Genomic DNA, 7,921 nt, shown 5'->3' on the forward strand with positions numbered 1-7,921 from the left:
TGAAAACATTACTGAACCTCTGCTAACTTTAGCTGCAGTACGATAACTTTTCCCGCAGGTGGACGTGTCGTACAACAAACGTATCTGATAAAAGATATAATAATAACAAGAGGATACTGTAAGTGGAAAGAGAAAAAAAAAATGGAACAATTGTCTATTTCACCATGTGGAATTCCTCCCTCTACCATGCGTGACGTCATGGTTGTCGGGAGGGAACGCATAGATGACTTTACGAACCATCATCAGTTGCACGCTGACTGTCCTAGAGGAGAGATGTACGATCGTCGCTCCGTCCGAGACGTGAATGGTGTTGAATTGTTTAATTGGTGAATTAAGTGTCATTAACCATACTATAGTTGCGTGATATCCTGGAGAAGAAAACGAAATACTCTAAGGGAATTGTTACACTTCGGGTCCATTAGGATTCTAACCTCCACGTACCAGGTAAGTTTTGTGTTGGTTTATGTCTTTCGTGTGTTTCTGGACACAGCCGTGGGCAAATGACGGGGAAGAGGGATGGGGGAAATGGCCATAAAACGTCAAAAAAAATAATGTAGAATAGAGGCTTCGTGTTCACATGGGAGGAAAGAATTGTAGGTAAAATGGGTCAAGTTTGATGAGGTGTTTTGGGTAAGCTATAGTTCACAGAGCCATTCACGAATCGTGTATATATATATATATATATATATATATATATATATATATATATATATATACACACACACACACACACACACACACACACACATATATATATATATATATATATATATATATATATATATATATATATATATATATATATATATATATATATATATCCCTGGGGATAGGGGATTAAGAATACTTCCCACGTATTCCCTGCGTGTCGTAGAAGGCGACTAAAAGGGGAGGGAGCGGGGGGCTGGAAATCCTCCCCTCTCGTTTTTTTTTTAATTTTCCAAAAGAAGGAACAGAGGGGGCCAGGTGAGGATATTCCAAAAAAGGCCCAGTCCTCTGTTCTTAACGCTACCTCGCTAATGCGGGAAATGGCAAATAGTTTAAAAAAAAAATATATATATATATATATATATATATATATATATATATATATATATATATATATATATATTACATGATTGCTATGGATTAACACCGCGTATTTCATTGTATGTAATTAGTATTATTCATGATAAAAATGAATGAAGGTATTGAAGATACTGTCCTAAACTAGGACATTAAATATTGACAAGGCTGTTTGGTGTTAATTCTGGCAGGAAATAAGGGGTACTGAACCTTTAATAAAACTCGAGGGTAGAACCCATTAACACAGTGGTACGGACCACGTCCACGACGGGACGACTGTTTGAGCACGATGGTACGACCTTTGTGCAGATGGTACGGCCCCTGAGCACGATGGTACGACCTTTGTGCAGATGGTACGGCCCCTGAGCACGATGGTACGACCTTTGTGCAGATGGTACGGCCCCTGAGCACGATGGTACGACCCTTGTGCAGATGGTACGGCCCCTGAGCACGATGGTACGACCTTTGTGCAGATGGTACGGCCCCTGAGCACGACGGTACGACCTTTGTGCAGATGGTACGGCCCCTGAGCACGATGGCACGACCTTTGTGCTGATGGTACGGCCCCTGAGCACGACGGTACGACCTTTGTGCAGATGGTACGACCCCTGAAGACAGTGGTACGACTTAGTAAGGATTGTCAAGGCAGGGTCATCATACTCGAGGGTCGTACCGTCGTAGTATAGTCAGTCTCCTGAGGTTGATTTAACGATCGTTTGTTACCGAAAATCACTCATTTTCTCTTATCATGGTTTTGTTCTAAAGAATGTATCATCACGCTGGCGTAATTGCATGATGACACTTGAAGAAAATTGATAACTAAGTGTTTTGACAGTTACCATCTACGTCCGTGGGTGAAAAAAAAAAATGTCTCCATGTTTTTTTTAGTATGACTCGCGAAATTTTATTATTAACATTCAAAAGCTTTTGGTTGGTTTATCATTTGATCGTGAGGTATTTAATTCTTGTAGGCTGACTTGGCAAGAGGAAAAATATATGTACCCTAATCATGGCCATGTTGCAAGAGATGTTAAGATAATAAGGTATTCATTAGACCTAACCCTTTAAGGTGGAAAGGTTTAAGATGAAAGGAAAGACCTAAGATGAAAGAGAATCACAGGAAAGAAAAATGTTAAAACGGTCAATTCTCGTGTGATTGTGTGATCACTTCACCTGTGGGAGGCAGCAGCCAAACGCATAACCTGGGAAGTGATCCTAGGCTCTGGGAGACACACACACACACACACCAGGCGAGCAGTACCTGAGGTGAATGAGGTTAGGTTTAAGGGAGGCTATTTTTGGCTAGGCCTAATCATTCAAGTCGCCAACGTCAGGTAATCACCACCAGCTAATATTATCTTTCAACACCTAAAGCTGTAGGTAGACGCCTTGTCGCCACACATTATGGATGGTTAAGGACTGGGTAGAATGGTGGATATGGTTGTGGAAAATGCTTGTGTTCTTGCAGGGTTGTGAACTGGAGTGCTTTGAAATCGGATATGGTAGTAGGAAAGGAATTTACTTATATAATACAATATAAAGTACATAGCGTCATAATTTTGATGCGTGAGTAGTTGGAAGTCTTTTAAGAAGATATACTTCATTATGAATGTTTCCCTAACGGTCCTTTTCTACAATTGTGTATTTCATATAAAAGAAAATCGTAGTCGCTTTAAGGTATAGATTGTGATTGTATGCGACTGGAATTTGGGGTTTGATATCCTTCTGTATGTCGGTTGCAGTGAATTGTATGTATACAGATATTGGCTAAGTAAGTCTTAAATAGAGGCCATAGTGCCGCGTTGATAATATAGTTTGTGATTATTCAGTTTTACTTCAGTGAGGCGTAAAATGATTATTTTTTTCTTTGGAGAGAAAATTCGTATGCAACTTAAACCTTAAGAATGGTCACCGTGGTTTCAGACGAGACTACGAGGTTTTATCCCATTATGTCATCGTTTTTATCATTTTTTCCTTAAAAAAAATGAACTAATGAATTAGTAAGAATATTTTGTTTCCGTGGCTAGAGGGCCTTTGACCGTATCCGTGAGGTTTAGGTCAAATACTAGGCATCATTTTACCGCAAGGTCGTACCGTTATGCTTAGCGGGTGCTTGACAGTCGTACAGTCGTGCTCAGTGGCTGTAGGTGCCGTGCCCAAGGGTCGTACCGACGTGTTCAGTCGTACCGTCGTGTTCAAGTGGTCGCTCCGTCATGTTATATATATATATATATATATATAAAAAAGGCAATTTTGCCGTGCGTGCTTAAAGAGATAGCTAAGATATGCTTGGTCTGGTAACCTGATTTGCATGACATTGGATGCTGGTTTAATCTTAAAGATTATTTTTATACCTTCCATCCTCAGTTTAATGGGTTAGAATCGAAGCCCATTTAAGTATAGGCACGAACAGCTCGTAAAGAAATTTAAGTTTATAATTTCTGTGGTGTAGTGCTAATATTTTCTCTGCCTTTTCGCTTGAACGATTTTTTTCTTTTTTCTTTTTTTCCTTTAAGTTGAAGGTGAAGGCTCCAGTCACGAACGAAAGTCCACATCAAGGCCGGGCCTTAATTGAAATTTCTGTAGAGAGGGTAATGGAAGGGGGAAAAAAAAAAGAAGAGACAGGGGAAAGTATTTACGAATTTCAGAGGACGTGAAAACCTTGTCTTTTGAAATGTGCTGGGTCATAGTTAATAGGAAAGACGTGAGAGGGTAGAGAGTTCTAAAACTTCGAGATGTAGGGAAGGAAACAGTTATCAAAGTGGCCCACTCTTGAGTTGCCAACAGTCACACACTAATCATTTGCTACGGGGGAGATAGCTATAGTACCGTCAGAACGGAAAAGTGAAAGGAAAGGTAGAGCGACAGAAGTTGTTAGCGATGCTAGAGAGACCTAACAGTGGATGAAGATAGGTTATTGGACTTCCTTGGATAGATGCTGAATGGGAGTTGGAGATAAAGAGGGTTTTCCCAAGCTCGATCTGTCTGATCCCCGTACCTGAATGGCATCAGAACAGGAACAGTTGAATCATAGGTTGGAAACAGAGGCTTCGTTTTGAGTAAGATAGTTTGAAACATGGCTATGGTGTAGTTTCTTTTTAAAATGGAAATAGTTTGTAGTTTTAGATGGGGTTCATATTAATCAGCTGAAGTTCTTTTAAAAAAAAAAAAGAAATTACACTAAAGCGTGGTTTAAAGTGGTAAGATTGAGTAATTTTAGATGGGGGTTGACATTAATCAGCTGAAGTAGTTTCAAAAAAGAATTGCACTAAAGCGTAGTGTGAAGTGGTTAAGGTAGGTTAAGCTTAGTAGGAATAACAACGAATAACTTAGGTAGGGAAGCCTTCAACATTACTGTGTATAATAGGCTTCAATACTCTTGTATGTAAACTGATGTTCATTTCGGTTTATGTAGATTTCCTGAATTAGATTTGGGATCTGAAGGCCTTCGCATGGCATATGTTTAGGTCATTACCCTATAGAATTGTTCACTGGCTTGCCAATCCTAGCGTAGTATTAAGAAGCATTGGTTGTTGTTGTTGACCTTCATAACTTGTGCTGGGAGAAGTTTGGTCACTCCAGAAAAGTAGGTCCAAGCTTCAGTTATAAAATTTTTCATTGCCTTTTGGAATTTCTGAATAAATCCGAAGGCGTTCGTGCTCCCTTCTGTACTGTATCAAATGTCACGTCCCAAATGTATAGTAATGCCAGCTATACTGTACTATCCAGTCTCCATCAGACACCCACAATAATCATATCGATATCCTGTAGAAGGCTTAGCCCAACCTCACCAAGTTTTCTTTTTCATTTCTTTTTTTTAATGATGATACGTTTGCATTGTGTGTTATTGAGAGAGAAAAAAAAAAGATATAGTCCATCTTTTCCTTCGGAGGAGTTGACAGACGAAGTTCATAATGATCAGTGGTTTGAGTAATTATCAAAACAGTTAAACTAAGTTGTGTTAGACAGACCGATCCGTCCACTTGGGATGAAAATCTATCCAGGATGAATTAACAACATGTGTTCAAATATTACAGCAAAGTCACGTCACAGTTCCTGAAACGAAATGCCAGACAGCTTAATGTTAGCGGTTAAAAGGTCGATCAAGAGTGTAGTGTAGCAGTGCATATTTTTTTTTTTTGAAAGGCTCCTGATACCATTTTGTGATGTCTAGTGCCATTTACTTATTGATAACTTGCCACATGCAAATGTAGCCACTTATACCTAATGTAGCCGACTCGAGTTCTCTTGTGTTTATCATTGTGGTTCAATGACTGATGGTCGTGCTCAACCACCATTGGGGGGTGGTTATTCCTTGGCCATTTATCATGGGCCTTTTACCAAGATATTTTTTTCTTTTCTTATCACTCTAAGGGATGTCAGTTACCATTAGCGTAGAGGGTTTAATGGTACCTTCAAGGAATTGTGATTTTCGAATTGTACTGATTTCTCGAGAACTGGTGATTATGGTCGACTTCCTCATGTGAATCACATGCGCTCAGCTGTATTTTTCCATGTGTGACTGGGAAGGACCCTCGACCGCGATTATGTACTTTGAGCTCTTAAGAAGTACTCATTTATGTCATCATTATTTAATCCTACGAAAGGAGGTTCATAGAGAGAGAGAGAGAGAGAGAGAGAGAGAGAGAGACTGTATATAGATTCGTTTTTGTTTTTTGTTCATTTAGATACCTATTTATGTCACTAAATACATTGTTCAGTAACTGCTGTTCAAAATTGTTCTGCTTTGGTGCTGCGTGGCACCTTATACCGTAATTAACTATTATCAAAGCTAATTAATCTTACGTCATGTACCCCCTTAATCCCCTCCTATGGATGATAGATTTCGGCTGTTATGGTAACGATATGTTAAAAACAACACAGTCATTGACCGAATTCGTTTTTCCATTTGCCTGTATGTTATCATCGGTACTAGGTTATGCCAGAGGGATATGACGTCACAGGAATAAGGTCAGGAATAAAAGGGCAGCTCCCCGTGGTAAAGGGTAACGATGGTAGTTTGCTTACGAGTTAAGGGGATCAATTAGGGGTGGGGGGGAGGTGAAATTTTAGGGTAGGCTGCCGGCAGGATTGGGCGAGGCTATGTTGGGTCGGTAATGCTCACTGTGTACTACGGCAATTTTTGACGAAGGGTGAGGGTGTCCATGCTCCCTCTCTATTTACCACTGTAGATGGAGACTATAGCAGAAGGCTCCTCCCTCCTTACCCACCATAATTGATGGAGAAAGTATAGCAGAAGGCTCCTCCCTCCTTACCCACCATAGTTGATGGAGACTATATAGCAGAAGGCTCCTCCTTCCTTACCCACCACTATATAGATGGAGACATTATAGCAGAAGGCTCCTCCTTCCTTACCCACCACTATATAGATGGAGACAATATAGCAGAAGGCTCCTCCTTCCTTACCCACCACAATATAGATGGAGACAGTATAGCAGAAGGCTCCTCCCTCCTTACCCACCACAGTTGATGGAGACAATATAGCAGAAGGCTCCTCCCTCCTTACCCACCACTATAGATGGAGACAGTATAGCAGAAGGCTCCTCCCTCCTTACCCACCATAATTGATGGAGACAATATAGCAGCAGGCTCCTCCCTCCTTACCCACCATAATTGATGGAGACAGTATAGCAGAAGGCTCCTCCCTCCTTACCCACCACTGTATAGATGGAGACTATAGCAGAAGGCTCCTCCGCCCTTACCCACCATAATTGATGGAGACAGTATAGCAGAAGGCTCCTCCCTCCTTACCCACCATAATTGATGGAGACAGTATAGCAGAAGGCTCCTCCCTCCTTACCCACCACTATATAGATGGAGACTATAGCAGAAGGCTCCTCCCTCCTTACCCACCACTATATAGATGGAGACTATAGCAGAAGGCTCCTCCCTCCTTACCCACCACTATAGAGATGGAGACAGTATAGCAGAAGGCTCCTCCTACCCAACACTATAGACGGACAGAATAGCGAAGTAGAAGGCTCCCCCACCCTTCCTACCCACGACTATATAGATGGAGGCAAGACAGCCACCCAGAACAGTACAGCGTTGTCAACCCGTTCTATAACTCGATAAATCGATAATGATAAGCAGGTTGTAGACCTATAATTATCCTGCCTTGCATGTGGCATATATATTGGTCTACCTTTGGTCAATATATAGCCGGCCAGGCCTTGTCATTGCTCCTTGAACTTGAGCTCTGACCCACTGTACACGGGCCATTGGGTACTATTATTTGGTACTGGTCATATGAAGTTGCCAGATATTTAATCCAACTTTTGACGTTTTATAGCTGTAGTTTATGTATATATATATATATATATATATATATATATATATATATATATATATATATATATATATATATATATATATTGGAAAGGATCACAGTTTTGCGCGTGATCAAGATATTCTTATGAGTCCACGGGGAAAATGAAACACGAAAAGCTCCCAAGTGCACTTTCGTGTAATGATCACATCATCAGGGGAGACACAAGAAAGAAATAAAACAGTGATTATTACACGAAAGTGCACTTGGGAACTTTTCATGTTTCATTTGCCCCGTGGACTCGTAGGAATATATATATATATATATATATATATATATATATATATATATATATATATATATATATATATATATATATATATATATATATCCCTGGGGATAGGGGAGAAAGAATACTTCCCACGTATTCCCTGCGTGTCGTAGAAGGCGACTAAAAGGGGAGGGAGCGGGTGGCTGGAAATCCTCCCCTCTCGTTTTTTTTTCAATTTTCCAAAAGAAGGAACAGAGAAGGGGGGCCAGGTGAGGATATTCCCTCAAAGGCCCAGT

At 40.4% G+C, this 7,921-nt stretch overlaps 1 protein-coding gene across 1 annotated transcript in view; it reads left to right on the forward strand.

Moving 5' to 3' along the window:
* The first annotated feature begins 267 nt into the window (after positions 1-267).
* LOC139754184 (uncharacterized) overlaps positions 268-7,921 on the forward strand; it is a 128,838-nt gene continuing 121,184 nt past the window's right edge. The window contains exon 1 of the mRNA XM_071671395.1: positions 268-444. The gene's annotated coding sequence lies outside the window, so the exon portion shown is untranslated. The remainder of the gene's footprint in view (positions 445-7,921) is intronic.

The sequence above is a fragment of the Panulirus ornatus genome, chromosome 2 (genome assembly GCF_036320965.1).
Source record: "Panulirus ornatus isolate Po-2019 chromosome 2, ASM3632096v1, whole genome shotgun sequence".
Classification (NCBI taxonomy): domain Eukaryota; kingdom Metazoa; phylum Arthropoda; class Malacostraca; order Decapoda; family Palinuridae; genus Panulirus; species Panulirus ornatus.